The sequence below is a fragment of the Streptopelia decaocto genome (assembly GCF_964273445.1).
Source record: "Streptopelia decaocto genome assembly, chromosome: 12".
Taxonomy (NCBI): Eukaryota; Metazoa; Chordata; class Aves; order Columbiformes; family Columbidae; genus Streptopelia; species Streptopelia decaocto.
In genome coordinates this window covers 11087253-11102980 of record NC_138667.1, presented here as the reverse complement: position 1 = coordinate 11102980, position 15728 = coordinate 11087253, and the positions used below count along the sequence as shown (strand labels likewise).

The 15728-nt window shown below is 41.5% G+C and overlaps 1 protein-coding gene across 6 annotated transcripts in view; it reads left to right on the top strand.

The window, feature by feature from the left end:
* Nucleotides 1–15728, top strand: part of RAPGEF6 (Rap guanine nucleotide exchange factor 6) — a 119152-nt gene that overhangs the window by 5646 nt on the left and 97778 nt on the right. Inside the window, exon 1 of one of the 6 annotated variants that reach the window (XM_082064047.1) lies at nt 12825–12908. The exons of the other annotated variants lie outside the window; for them this stretch is intronic. The gene's annotated coding sequence lies outside the window, so the exon portion shown is untranslated. Of the gene's footprint in view, nt 1–12824; nt 12909–15728 lie in introns of those variants that run through there. 6 annotated transcript variants of the gene reach the window in all.

Below are 15728 nucleotides of genomic sequence, written 5' to 3'. Positions count from 1 at the left end.
TGTCGGTTTGTATTTAATAAAAATTCCTTACTGTTAGGGTGTGGGCCTCCAAAACCAGGAAAGAGAAGTGATGGAAACCTGACTCCCGCCATCATTTTCTACTAACTAACCTCTCTTACATTTTCATTCCCATTGTTTTGTTAGTGATATATTCTTTTATAGGTGATAGTTTCTAAGACTTTGTAGGGCAAGTAACAATTCTGGAGCTCCAGTTGAAGAAGGCTAGCAGTTACCTGGTGTAAAATACTCCAGATTGTTCTGTAGCTTTGTGCTTTGGTGTCTGTGCCAGAGGACCTCCCAAAACTGAACATCCAGCGTGAACCAGCCTCTTTTATCCCTTACACTGCAGACTTGGTTTGGTCTTTGCATGTGGGAAGAGACCTTTAAAGTTGATGTGTTGATTATCACTGGGTGATAACCGAAGTGATGTGAACATGCACTGACATTCCTGCACTTTACTGCTAATAAATTCCTGGCTGGGTTGTTGTGTGCCTTATGCAGATTGCCTTTCTGTACTCATGTGACAATTATTATTTACAGTTACAACAACATACCTTATATTATAATTGGGAATACTTTAGAAGCAGTCCCATAAAGGTGACAGGTGCAATTTTATTTTTGTTCTATATGACTGAAAAAACAAATGCAGAAAAATCAATAGTTTTATTAGCAGAAATGCTCAGTAACTGCAGCTTTAGAGAAAGCCATGAGTGCATGCATCCAGGCCTGTGTGCTGCCTCTGTGACACCATGTTCTATCAGCATCTTCCCAAGTCTAGCAAAGACCTAAATTGTGATGTTTTTGTAAGTATTAGGTTAGTCTCTTTAAATAAAATGTGTTGTAAAGCTTTTTTCTTTTGATAGCCGTCTAGTAAAATTACAGTTCATAACAGTAGTACCTGAGGAGTGGATATCATATTGGTGGCTGACAGCTCTCAAGTTTGTTACTAGGAGTCTTATTCACAAGCAGAATATAGTTTCTCTGTTAAGGAAGCAAGTCATGAAATTCTTTGTTACTTTAATTGAACAGCAGTAAACCTCTTCCCCTCCTGCACTTCTGTGCCACATAGGGAGGTAAAACAAAGACACTTTTTTTTTTTAATTTCCAAAATTGCTAATTAAATTGACGTATTTAAGCTCCTGATAAAGACAGTGTTGACAATCGCGGCGGGCTGTCCGCCAGGCCTCGGTGCGTGGGGAGAGCTGCAGCTCTTCAGCTGCCAGCCTGCTGAGTTAGGAAGTTTGTAGTGCTTATATTTCCCCATTTTGTCTTGTCAGAATGCTTTGGGTGGGTAGTTGTCTCTTACTTTTCTATTTCTCAGTGCAGTGTAGTATCTTGAGTCTTGAATTAATTTTCCTGTAATAAAAAAAGCCAAGTGCTACCTCACTGAAATGCTTCTTGATAATTCCTTTTCATAAACTTTGTGTTTGCACCTTGTTTTCCAAGATGGTCAAGAATGATGTTCTTCAATAGACACATCTCAGTCTTCTATTAAAACAAAATGAAAATAGAGACCAATGGATGCATGTTTGCTGGTAGTCGGTCAGTCTTACTCAGCATCCCTGGGTTCAGTGTGGGTAGAACGTGGGGTCCCCATCCCTGAGACTGGGCAACACTAAGTCTCTCTTCTGGATAGTTAAAATTAGCCTCCTTCTGCATTATTAACCTGTTGCTGATTGTAGGATTGACTTTGAATTCACAAAGTCTTACTTAAAACCAGCAATATTTGGTCATTTTACTGCAGTTATTTTCAGTGCTGTGTGGACACACTTGTACAGTCAATTTGCTGTGTCTTGGCCAGGAGTACTCAACAACCTGGCATATGTTTTAGTATTCAAGTAATTCAGATTATTGCTAGTTGGAACCATAAGTATAACACACTTTCTGAAGTTGAAATCAGTCCTAAATTAGTTGCACTTAAAAAATAAAATCCATCTGTTATTTCAAATGAACCAAAATACAGTATTGGAGCATTTACTAGTGTTTAACCAAATGTTAAGATATGTAAATATTCAGCCAGAAGAGCTTCAGTGTCTGTCTTAGGAGAGGTTTTTTGTTTGTGTTTGACCAGGTTTTTTGAGCTTGTTTTTGTTGTGCTTTCAGCAGCAAAACTGAATGTGTTGCTCATATTAGTCTTTTGATTATTTCTGTCTCAGAGACACAAGTAACGTTATGTTGAGCCTTGGACAAGGTACCCTGTTCACAGAGGGCTTCTGGTTTGGCTGTTGTGCAGCTGTTGTCTGTCTGGAGTACCTGCAAGGAAACTTTGCTAGTGCTTCACAGAAATAAATATTTTTTTTCCAGCTTTCTGAACAGTTAGGGCTGTTGAGTTCACTTAAATATAGATTCATGGTTCCAACCAAATAAATCAGGTTTCAGGGCACTGTTTTACTGAGTTTACTCAAGTGTCATTGACAAATAGATTTTTCAAATTAAATTTAGAGTAACAAAGTTCCCTTGTTCAAAAAAAATAATATTAAACAAGTAGAGAAAATATCATGAATATTGCTGGGCAGGTGAGTTTTTTGTTTTTTAGAGTCTATGTCTGTATTAACCCCTATTGTGGTTAAGGACATTGAAGACTGTCCTGGAAAGGAGGATTTGGGCAGGAGTGAAAGGAATAGAAAAACTCAGATAGAAATGGGAAAGCGTAACTCTTAAGGTTTTCTGAATTAGGTGTATGAATTATTCTGAAAAAAAGTCAAACCCACAGAAAAACCTCTCCATAACCATGGGTGTACTAAGGAGAAAATCACATTACAGTGGGCTAATGTGGACAAGAGCTGGTGTACTGGCTTTTTTTCCAGGAAGTCCAGGGTTTGTGCTCAGTGGGTCACCCAGTTCCACATGAGGAGCTGGAAAGCTGTTCCACATCCATGTTTGTCTATGGGATGCAGCTTCTGATTCTGATTCATTAAAATGAAGCGGTGAGTAGGATTGTGGTTATGTCATGGGATAGAAGTGAATGGATATTTTCAAGCATTGTCTTGGCCTTTTGAAACATGTAGTACTAGTCCAGTTTACCTGGAGAAAAGAGCCTACTTAGGTCTAGCTGAGATAGAGCTACAAGTCTGAGCCTTGGGGAGCTTGAGGGATGTTGTGTGCTGGCTGACCCTGTGGCTTCGGGCACTTCTTGTGTCTAGAAGTTGGTGGAGCTGTTGAATCTGAACCAGTGTAATGAACAGACCGTATCTCTTTTGTGCGTAGTTACACAAAAACGTCAGGTTATTGCCTAATCTTACTTGCTCCTGCTTGTTGGGGTTCATTTAAAGGAAGTAGGGCCACAACAAAAAGCGGTAACAAAGCATTTTACCTTTGTAATTGTGTGTCAGTGTTGTTTACTTTCTATGACTGTGTATGGGTGTCTACTGCACACCTTACGTGTATGATTTTTAGGTATCTTTTCTGCAAGGTATATATAAAATAAGGAAAAAGACAGCCATGGTCTGTGTGTGCTGCTGGTTCTGCTGCGGAGCTGGCTGGATCGGGGGGTGCTGGCGGCACCTCTGCGCCCAGACCTGGGGGAATGTCCCCGGTTGGTGATGGCAGCCGGCGATGTCCTCACTCACCTTCCCTCTGGAGGAGCAGTCCTCAGCATAAAATAAGTGCTCTTGAGTATTCTGTGTCATGCTTTAATGTGTCCAGAGTCTGGTATGTGTAGAACAGCTTTCTCTGAAACCCCTGTTACCAGGTGTGGTTTGATCTCTTTTTGTTTCTTTTTTTTTTTTTTCTTTAAGCTTCTTATTCTGTTATAATCCCAATACAGAGAGATACTGTAGCTCTGATTTCATTAGGATTGTGTCTCCTGATTCAGTGCTGGTTGTTGGTTAAAGGAATTTGAGAATCTGGTGTGGGTGTAGGTAAGAATATTTAACCGGACATGTCCAGAATACCTGCAGTTCTTAGCCTTCCTGTGAAATATTCTTGGTGCACAAAGTTTTCCCTACGTCTCTTGCCCTTCACTCTTCTTTTCTTCACCCCAGTTCAGAAGGTGCAGCCAGCAGGTTTGGTGTTGCAGCCTGATCCCTGAGAAGGGCTGGTTGTATTTGGAGAAGGATTTTGTTGCGGTGCTGCTGCCCACGGTCACAGCGTGCAGACGGCTCTCACCGCTTCAACCTTTCAGTCTGTCCCAACAGCAGCCCCCAGGAATCGTATCATGGAATCATCCGACACCAGGTTGGAAGGGACCACAGGGATCATCTGGTCCAACATTTCTTGGCAAAAGCCCAGTCTGGACAAGCTGGCCCAGCACCCTGTCCAGCTGCATCACAGAAGTGTCCAGTGTTGGGGAATCCACCATTTCCCTGGGGAGATAAGAACAATCAGCCATTGGAATTATCAGGAGAAATTTCCCTCTTGTGTCTGATTGGAATCTACCCAGGAGTAACTTGTACCCGTTGCCCCTCGGCTTTTCCATGAACTCTTTGTAAAAAGGTGGTCTCCATCTTCTTTGTAGCCACCCTTTAAATACTGGAACATGGTGATAAGCTCCCACACCATGGTTCACCTCAGCAGGGGGGTTTCTGCTGGACAGAGGGAGACTTGTTCTCTTGGGCTGGTCTTTCTGGTGGCTTCTGCTCCGACTTGGGCCGTGTCAGCACTGTCATGAATCTGCGTTCGGATGCCTCGGTGTGCAGCCTCTTTTTCTGTAGCAGCAAGCTTTTGGGATGGCCTGAAAGGGATGTGCATAATTCTGATTATTTTTATTGTTCTTTCGTTCGTTTGTTTTGTTCCAAGAAACTGACTTTAGAAGATGCACGCAGTGGTTCTAGGGTTTTCTGGCCTGACAACATAGTTGTCAACAAGGCTTTTGTATCTGGGGGTTTATTGCAAAACAGAAACTCGCTGTTTTTACTGCATGGTTGTCAGAGCACGCTGGAAGCTTACACAGATAGTATTTATGGATCTTTTTCAAGCTGTTGGGCAGAGTAACTGTAACTAAAGGATAGAGATCACAGCAGCTTGCTTTGTGATAATCTTCGCAGTAAATGCAGGATTTAGGGCTCAACAGATGTGATTTCGCAGACTAGGTCATATGGTTATTATTGATCAAATACTTCAAGGCCTGGTTCTCTAAGCTGTGATGATAGGGTGGCGGTAAATTTAGCTCGTAGGAGGTTGAAAGATGACTCCCATTTAGTGACGGTCGCTGTCAGGGAAGGTCTGGATGCCGCACAACAGCTGTGGGGATGGGTCGTTCCGTGCGGTCCTGAGTGAGTGCTGCCGCATCTCCTGGCGTGAACTCCAGCGTGCGAAGGTCACACTGGCGACCACGCAGTTCGGTACCTGCAACTTTCCAGTAACAAGCTCTATTTGGTTCTTTTCAGAAGGTAATAAACCTTCTGCTTCATATGAACCTTAAATCTTGTTAAAGGAGAAAATTAAGTGAGAGTGGATCAGGGTGGCTCTTTCCCGGTGATCTTCCAGGGAGCGTGTGAGGTGTTGTTGCTCTAAGATTTACTTTTCCTGTCCTTACTTCCAGTTACTGTTCCTGAAAAACTGGTTTTTCATTTTAATGGCAGCTGTGACAGCTCTGAGAGTGAAACCAGAAATGATGATGGAGTCTTGGAATTCTTTATTGGAACTTATTTCCTATAGTATATACCTTTGTCCATGCATGGGGTCAGGCACTTAGTTTCATCTGCTTAGCAATAATGTAACTAGAAGTTTTCACTGATGAATTAAAATTTAAGTATGTAATGTAACATTTTTCTAAAAAAATATTTTCTGTTGTATTATCTGAATTTAAATAGTGAATTCCAGAGACTTCTTAGGTAGTAAGGATGTGTTTTACAAAACTGTTAATCTGAGCTAAAAGGCAAGCCCAGTGCCTTGTTACTGACCTTGCAATAAGAACTCCCTGGAGATACTAGAATAGTGAAGAAGGGCGAGAAAAGGGTGTGGAAGGAGGTGGGAGAGAACTGCAAGTACACTGGGCATTCAGAAAAGTTGCCAAATGGAAGAAAAATACATTTCTTTTCTGCTTTTGTTCTCCAGGACTGCCAAGGGTGGAGGGCAAGGAGTCAAGATGTGTAGGTGTTAAATTCCTTGCAGAAAGAGTATTAAAGCCCCAAAATACCATACTACATGAAAGTAATCACTAAAAAAAAAAAAAATTTGGAAAGAAAATACTTTTGAGTAGTATAGCAAGACTTATTTTGCATAAGTTTACAGAGGAGTTTTCCTGTAATATTTATTTTGACAAAACCAATTCTTGCATCACTTTGGGTAAGGAGAACCTGGGAATCAGTTTGTAGTGCAGATAAGAATAAGAAAATAATACTCAACAAACTTGCATCCATGCTGTTGGAGGAGAAATTGGGGTGAAAGTGCCCAGGTGTTGCCCAGTCGTGCCCAGGCGCTGCTTTTGAGGAGGGGAAGGAAGCTGAACCTTTTAAGCAGTTGTTGGAGCATCCCTGATGTGCTGCTGGTGTTTGCCCCATGACTCTGCTCATCCTCCATCACAGGAGTGGAAAGCGCTGGCTATCTGCAGGTGGAAACGGGTCTCTTGGCATTAAAAGGTGGCTTGTGGTGGCCTTGTCAATGGCAAAGAAGCTGCACGTTTCTGAGGACCATTCATTCTGGATAAACTTCCTGTTTGCAAAGTTCCTCTCACCTCCTCCAAGCACGTGCAAAAAACTGTTTTTCATTAGGAAGTGTATGGGAGAACAGATCTATAAAGGATGTTCAGAGCACTGACGGCCTTTCTTGTAAGAGGTCTGCTGTTGCCACAGAGTAGCTGGGCTTACACCGGTATTGCCAGACAAGCTATTTCTAAAACTAGGAGGTCTTCTTGTTCCAATGACCTCAGGCTTAAAATCTAGAGAGTTTTCCTTTGTTTGATGAAACTGTGATACACCCTTCTTCCTCTTTTGATGATTGCAATACAGTATTTTGGAAATACCCTTAGTTCAGGGAAGCACGCACAAATTATTTAGCATTCTGCATCTGGTTTTGCTACGTTCCTTAGCTCTGCTAATTATCGGCTATCTTTTAGCATGTTAAGAGAGTCTAGCAAATTCTTACTGAATAGAACAAAAATAACTGCCTCCAGGGGTTTTATCTTTGTAATCTTTTTGGGTCTGATTAAAGCATTGACATTTAAGCCATCCATCCTCCATAGACTGATTAAAAATGAGCCTCAAATGTTGGTCCTTTTGCTCTGGAGGGAAAGAATTCTTGTGGTGTGGTGGCGTGTTGCAGGCACGTACAGTTTGACCTTTTGGCCAAATATGAATTCCTACATAGAGAGAGTTCCAGAACTGTTGTAAAGTTTTTCACCTTGACAATTTGCACTTGAAAGAGGTGGAGAGTGAGGTCTGCCTTTGTAAACCATATTGCGTATTTAGCATTAAAAGGTGACGGGATCACTTCTACTGTTGAACCTCAATTCTGGGAGGTTTTTATGCTCTTGTCACAAAGGGTTGTGCTTGCCAGTAGCAACTAGACATTGTGGGTTATCTAGGGAGGATGTTCTACTTAAAGCTGATTTATTTACCCTGTGTTGTCAGGGTTTGTGTAATATTATCCAGCCTGCAGTAGGCTGTGCTGGTTTGGCTAAGTAGAAGTGGTCTTTCCAACTGTTGCAGAAGGAGTTTCTGTTCCTGTTTCCCATCTGAAGTAGGAAGGAAACTGGCAGCCCTGTGTTTGGCTCCTGACCTCCTGTCAAAGAGATTTGTCGTTCCCATTTGTGTTGGATGATAAGGCTTTTTTTCAGCAAACTCTTCCAAAGATGCCATTATATGTGGCTTTCAACATGCTTGGCAGAATCTTCAGAATATGCTGGTACTGCCCAACTGATGGGCAGTCCTAGTACCAAAGTTAAAGGGCATAATCTGTCTGGTGTGATCATTAGGAAAGGTCTCTTGGCTTGCATGTTGGTGCTAACCTACCATGTCAGTCTGGCTCCTCTGCCAATGGGTTGCAATTTGGGTATACATTAGCTAAAAGAAGGGAGTTATAGAGTATAGCAGACCTGTAGGTAACGGATGTTGCATGAACAGAGTTGATCACAAACATATTTTTAAGAAAAGCTGAAAAATTCCCTTATTCTTAAGTCACTCAAATCTAGCAAATGTGGCTGTGTAGAGTTTGGAGATCACACAGTTCAGTGTTCAGTATTGCAAACAGTAATGTCGCTTTGAATTTTTTTTTTTTAATTTATTTATATCTGAAATAATTTTATAGCTCTCTGTGAATCTTACGTAATAAAGTGAGAAGCTTTAGGTCTCCCCCTCTTTCTGACACTTGTACAGGGTGCATCTAGTAAGTACTGCAGCAGACCGGCTGGTCGAATGAGAGGCTGACACACTCTGTGTGCTGCTTTTCTTGAAAACACGCAGCAGAGATGTCGCAGTTTTCAGTATTATTGTGTAAAATGTCTGAACTGTAATACTGGATCCTTATGTTTCTCCTAGCGGGTGGGCTGGGATGTAGAACGTGTGTTCCCCTTGTCTGCACTCACGAGCATGACTGTCCAGAGATGGCGGTGGTGTCATCTCCTGTTGCCGCATTCTGCTGCTAGGTCCAGGCTTCGCCTTTCATCGTCCCGTGTGAATCTTCTTCTTTAATGTGAGCTGATGAGTTTAAAGTCTGAGTCTTAAATCAGTGCATTGCGTTGCTGCTTGTAACCCTAAGTTTGATACACAGATTAAGTTCCGAATTCTTTTTTCCGTCTTCATTGAATAATGGTAATCTTGCTCTGCGAAAGCAAAGTTGTCTTCTTAGATGAAATCCTGATTTGTTTAAAAGTGAGTTTATTATACTTCTGTAGAGGCTGTGGCTGAATAACACTGGAAGGAGTGAGGTGCCAGAGGAATCTCTGGCATGTTGCATTACAAATTACTGTTGATCATGGTTTCATAGGAATGAGAGAGTTGAGATTGGCTTGTTTTGGGTTTGTATTCAAAGGTAATTATAGCTTTTGAAGTTTTTGGTCCCTTTGAGAATGTAATGGCTGGTTGGAGGAGGTGTGCATATCATCTCATGTGCTGCAACCCAACCGAAGTATCCCATGTCTCACGTGTGATCAGTTAGTGCCTGTTTGATGTAGTATGGAGGTGGAGAAGGCGGTTGCTCGGCATCTCGTCTGTAATTCGGCACACATTAGTCATGAAGGTGGTTGCTCTTTGGGAAGCTGGGTGCCTGGTGGGAAGGCTGCAGGATCTGGAGCTGGAAATTCCCAAGTAACAATATTATCTCATGGTGGATTCATTCCCTGACGGTACACTCATTTGTTGTTTTTCCTAGTGTTGAAGCTGTTAATTTTCTTAATTGGAATTATTCCTTTGGTAGCATTATGCATCAGTGATCAATTGTAATTATTGGGGAAGTGCACAGGTGTCAGTACCTCTCATATTTATGTTGATTTGATTTCAAACTTTAAACCCGTTAACCTAGATATATAAATAGATAGACATAGAAAATAACTTGTCAGTTTGGATCCGTAAACTTCTTTGTGGTTTAGGGCAGAGGTATTGTTGAGGAATACAAAAGTAGATCTTAAAGCAGTGAAGCAGTGTCATTTTTTAAGAGTTTTGCTGCGGTTTGCATTCAAATGTCACAGTAGGGTAAATTTGACTTATTATTTTGCTACAAGGGAAGATGCTAAAACTCAGTGATTGTACTTTCTGTTTGGTGAGGGAAATATGTATGCTTGCTAATATATGGATACACATGTACAAAGGCATGTTAGCATTTCTCTGCATGCGAGGGGATATTGTAGTTGTGGCAGTAGTAGAATTTGATTGTGGGAATCTGCAGTGAGGTATTTTACAACTTCTCTGAGGGATATAACCTATTCTAAATTACAGTAACTTTCCTGTATTGCTCTGTTTGGTAGTGCTTGTGTACACTAATATTAGAGTGCAGGAGGAATTACCAGTAAACACGTTACTGTTGTTCTGTACATGAATTCCTTTGTAGTTTGTAATGGCATTATTATGGGAATAAAATATCTGGAGCTTTTTTTTTTTTTTCTTGTTTTCCTCCAATGGTTGGTACTTTCTTGCCTACTTCTCTTAAAAGAGCTGGGAGTTTCTTTGTGAATCAGGGAAGCTGATGTTTTTGGAGTTATGACCAAAAAAAGGTTTAACTAAAATATTGTTATTTGATGGGTGTTTGTCCTCTGGAAGGGACATTGTTAATCTGACAAGCAGTCAGCTGTTTGACTGGCAAAGTGTTGACTGAACTCAAAGCAGAAATTGCCCATTCTGCTTGTTGATTTTTGGGTGACTTTTCAAGAGCCTGAGTAAAGAGGCTGCTTTCGTGGTCTTTGATCTCTTACTGAAAAATGTTTGGTATAAAATCCTGCTCTTTGATAGATGTGACCATTGAGATTAATTTTTGGCTATTCTCAGCATTCCATCCTATTGAACTCCAGGAGCACAATGCTTTCAAGGCAGCTTGCTTTTTGGTTTCTTTTTAATTAATATCACCAGCATGTAAGTCTAAAAGATATTTAAAAATGAAGTAATGAGTGTCTGGGAACTTTATGGTAATGTTTGACTGCAAGACACTTTTTCATAGCTGTGCTTCTGTTCTGAACCATGATGAGGGCTGAACTGTTCTTCAGATATTCAAAACTCTCCATAAGCTGCTTGCTTTGAAGGAATAACATTTGACATTCCCGTCTCTCCAGTTCAGGGCCCTTGGTATTTCACTTTGCAAAATCAGCTTTTCCAAAGGAAGTTTCTTCTCTGGTAAAGTCAGAGTTCCAGAAATGCTAACGCAGTGTGATGACACAGCAGTCAAAATAATATAAAATTTCCTCTCCCTCATTCCTTTGAATGTTTTTCTTTCTACCAAAGTCTTATATCAACATAGTCCAGGGTTCTGAGATGGAAGGTGTTTATCTGTATTGGGTGTGGGGAGCTATTGGTGAGGAGAGAAACTTTTTGTTTTATTTTCATGTAGAACTACTTGGCTCTTTTACTTTCAGAAGTATTCTGCTGAATGGAGGTACTTTCAGTCTATACGTAAACTGTAGTAGTGGGTCTATGGCCTTTTTTCTTAAGAAAGATCTGGCTTTTTCAAATCTTAATAAGGATACTTCTGTTCCTAGGAGTGGAATGTAATTCTTAAAACTGTGCCTGTAGTTCTGTGTGCATGTTATAAGGAAATACAAAGATATAAGGAAACAGTATTAACCCTATTGAGAGACTTAACTACTTTTGCAGGAAAACAAAAGATAAAAATTCAAGTGTGCAGATGTTACTGCAAAAACAAAACCCAGATTTTAGTTTCCTATTTGTGGCTACACTGTTATAAACTGATGCTGTCGATTGTAATTGCTTCCTGGATTTACAAAAGAGTGAAATGAAGTCTGTTTTAATCTCTTTTCTCCTATATAAAGATACTACAATAACTAGACTGGCATTTCCTCTTTTGGAAAAAATGGTATCCGTCATCCATATGGGTAAATGTGAAGTTTACACGTTTAGGCAGGAGTCTTGTATGCTGGTTGTAATGTGGACCATGGCTGTCTGATGGACACATGCACCAGGAGATTGTGGACATATGAAAGACTGTAATTCTAAGAAATCAAGTTCTCAGTCATTTGAAGCTGTTCAGTGGATCAGATGTGGTGATCCTGTGTTACAAAATCATAATGAATGAACGATAATCTTTAGTGAGATCATTTGAGCATTGCTTCAAATGCCTATAGTGAGTAAACGGGCAATTGAGGCCAGAAAACAGTCACCTGATACCACAGATGGAAAACTTTATGGAATCTATGCTGGTTTTCCTGAATAATAGAATATGGCTCTGAAGTGTCTGTCCCAGTTTATTTTATACAAATGTTATTTGGTGCAGTTTTGGGCAGTGATTTAGGCTCATGAGGAGTTTGCTGCTAGAGTGTTTTATGAAAAGTTCTTTAATAAGGCTTCTTGCATTGATGGTATTTCTTGTATGGCATGATGACGTGTTGTTCCTTCTGGGTTCTACTTACACTGTGTCTTTCTCTGCAAAATATTTTGTTAAAGTCATTTGAAAACATTTTCATTCATCTCACTAATCCTTTCTCCTCCCTAACAGTGCCTTGGTGCTTGTATTTAATTTTTTTTTTAAAAGGCCTCCAGCTAAAAAGGAGGATACTTTAAAGGGAGTTGTTACTGTAGGTATGCTTTCCAGCTCCAAGTGTAGAGTCCTGTGCTGATGTTCTTTTGCATCCCTTGCACTTTAATAAAAATCAAAAGTTTGTGCCACTGAACAGGGAGAGTAAATAATTAAGATGGAGGAGTTGCTTTCTGGTTTATCGCATTGTCTTCCTGTTAGTCGAGGGACCGCGTACTCTGCTGCACACGTTTAAATGGATATGACGGCTCCTCCCGCAGATGTCGGGGGAGCTGATGGTTTGTGTCCTTTGGGTCTGCAGGTCGAGCTTCCTGAAGCAGCATCACTAAGGATGGTGAATTTGATATCTGAATATGTAAAACGTGGATCAGAGAACTTAAGCGTGTTGCTGTATTTTTATTTCTGGTATTACATTATCAGGAAAGAATTTGGGAGTACTATTTTTACAATTGGCCTTAAACAGGGAATAAAGGAAACAGCACGGGTTCCAGCCTTCGATGAAGTAACAGGAAGGGAAGCAATGAAAACCATAAACTGTGCTGAGTAACATTTCCTCTCTCTTGCTACACCCCCTAAGAGTGACAAAGTCTGTATTGAGCCTGACAGGATTCCTAATAAAAGACGCTTTCAATCTGTCCGAGGAGGCTGCTGAATCACGGGCAGCGGGGCGGTGGGAGGAAGGCCTGCTCCTCAGGCTGCCACAGCCTGCTCGCCCTGCCCCACGATGGCCTCTGCTCGCTCCGCTGGCATCTGGGCACTTCAAATCACAAATCTAGTATGGATAAATTCAGCCACTGTCCAAGAGCGTGTTAAAATCCTTGTCCTGAGACCAAGTGAGTGCTTGATTCTGCTGAAGTTTGGTTCTGGCCGTGTTTCCCGTTTGGCGGTGTCTGGTCAGAGCGCTGCAGAGAAGGCAGCAGCTCTGGTACAAACTGGGAGGCTGTGGCAGCTTTCAGCTCTGCAGCTTCCATCCCTGCAAGATTTCATACCTCATGGTCTTCTTGAGCATCAGTGGACTTTGGGACGGTGTTACCATGTGGCTTAACTGTTGCTTCAAAGGCAGAAATGTGTGTTTGTTTCTTTTAAAGTATATTATCTGTAATACAGCTGAATCTGTAGCAGATCTTTAGAAGATACTAGCATTTTTGTTTGCTCCAAAGTGTATAAAATACGCATCCCGGCAGGTGTCTTGGCTCACCTTGGTGAAAGCAGGAATGCAGAATCCCATCAGCCCTGCTTTGTGCTTCCGTAAGGAGCAGGTTCTCCTGTATGAATCCTGGTGGCTTGGCAGGGCTGGGTGTGGGCAGCCTCCGGTGAGCCAACCGTGTGTTCTTGCAACAGGAATGTGATGTGTTTGGGGTGGAATGGAGAGACAGGTTTTGCGTAGCTCTTCGGGACAGGTTTGCATGTGAGAGCAATCTGTCTGGAACTTGCTGACACAGCCGTTTCTTACATGCACTTTGAAGTGCTGGTTCTGCTGTGCAAGTTTCTGCTCTTTTCTCATTCCTTGTGCAAAATTCTGGACTGACTGAATGCTACCTGCTAGTCTGCATTCCTTGAGACCCCTCGTCTAATGTTCAGTGTGGGTTTAGGGCATCTCTGAAGTCTGTACATAACAGACTTGGCAGGGGATTTATGGTTTCCTCAGCTTCTCCAATACCTCAGCGCAATCACTGAGGATGGCTCTTTGAGATTTATCAGAACTTACAACTGTGAGGTCATTTCAGAACAGTTTACTCTGTTTTCTGTAGAAATAGAACAGATTTCCGGCTTAGTGCTTTAAAATAATCATATGTCACTGGAACACCTGGCTGGGGTCACATCATGTGAAGCATCAGGTTTTCATTTTATGTTTATCAAGAGCAAAGTTGCTCCTGGTGCAATCATTTAATCCTCATTCCAGAGCATCACACTGCTTTTGCCCACATTTAACACTGAAGGGGGATTTGTCTTGGACCTTATTGTGGATTTACAGCATATGAATTCAGCTGATGTGAATTACAGTTGTACTGGCTGGATTTATTGGTGTTGGTTGGAAAACCTTGTATTTAGAACTCCATACTTGAGACAACCATCGTTCCATTGGAACTTTGATCCCACACTTTGTAAAGTTGCTCCCTGGATTAAAGGTGGAGATTGGGAGAGAAGAGAGTGAAGCAGAAGGAAGCAATACAAACACACAAACGTTGCTCATCAGCTGAGGTGACAGAGAGGGAGGGACAAACTCCTTATTGAGGGTGGACATTACATTGTTAAAAGTTAACTCCAGTAAACTTCAAAGGTGACTGCAAAAATCAGTTTGGCCTTAGAAGACTAATAAACTATGCAAGTTTCCTGGATTAATCGAAGGGTATCCAGGCCCCTGTATTGCGGGATGTGCTACTGAAGTAGAGGGGGCCATGGGGGAGAAGATGGATTCCAGCAGCGCTCGGTGCTTCTGCACTATTCTCCTTGTTTGGAAGCATCCAGAACTTTAGCTGTTTTTTAAAAATGATGAGACTAAGGGTGGTCACCACTTGTATGGCAATTTTGAGGTTTGATTGTGTTTTAATGATGACTTTTTTGGCTGACTTTTTATTTCTTCCTTTATTTTTAAAGTTACATGTTTACATCTAAGAAATTATTATTTCACCATCCTTGTAAAAAACGGAAGTAGCATGTTTTTTTCAAATAAAGGTGTTTTGGGGTAAGTGAGTGATGGCAGTAGTTATTTGGTTTGCTTTCATGTGATGAGTTTTCAGTTGATGCTACTTGGTGCTTCTTTTATGTTCCCTTACTCTACAGTTGCGACATCTTGCAGTAACTACGTGGATTAGCATCTGACAGGGGAAATGAGAAGTGGTCTCGTTATTCAGGTGCCTCACTTAACAGTAGTTTGGGATGGAGATGTTACTATAAAAGGAAGCTGATTTATATAACTTTATATTGTTACTCAAATCTCCGTGTTTTTACATTGCCTTTGGTTTAGCAGCTGGGGCAGCTCTTTGTCGGAAGGATGTGTGTGTCAGGGATGATAAAAGCTGCTGTGGGATGGAGCTGGCAGCTCCGGCGTGTTGAGGCCGGACCACGCGTTCCTTGGGGTTGGGTTTGGACGATAACGGTGCCACCGCACAGCATTGATTTAGGCACTTCTGCCTAAATACACGCTATTTTATACAGTGGATTCCTTCACGTGAAGAATGTGAAGGAACAGATGTCCGCTACTTTTTAAACGTAGCAGCTGAGAACACCTTCACTCGCAAATTAGGTGCTTTGAGAACTGGAGGCAAAGAAAATATGCCATCCCAGGCAGCTTTGTGCAGCATCACTGAGGTTGCAGTGTTCGCATTTTGGCTCTCTGTAGTCTAGAAAACCTCCATCCTACCAAGATTAACAACTTCTGCCCACTTCCCTCTTCCCGAGCTCCGCTCCTTCCCTAAGCTCACTGGAGCTGCATTTTCAGCCAGTCGGATAGAAAAATGTGAGCTAATTTCTCCTTAAATAACCTAGGCAAGGTAGTTTTCTGTCAAAGATTGAAGAATATGCGTGGGCATACCATTTAAAGGTAGATACTGTGCTTTATGTTCAGCTATTATTTTAGCTGATGAAAAGCTCTGAAAATGAAGATCACAAAAGAAAACCATGTTGACCTGAGTCCCTGGTTTAGAGCATGT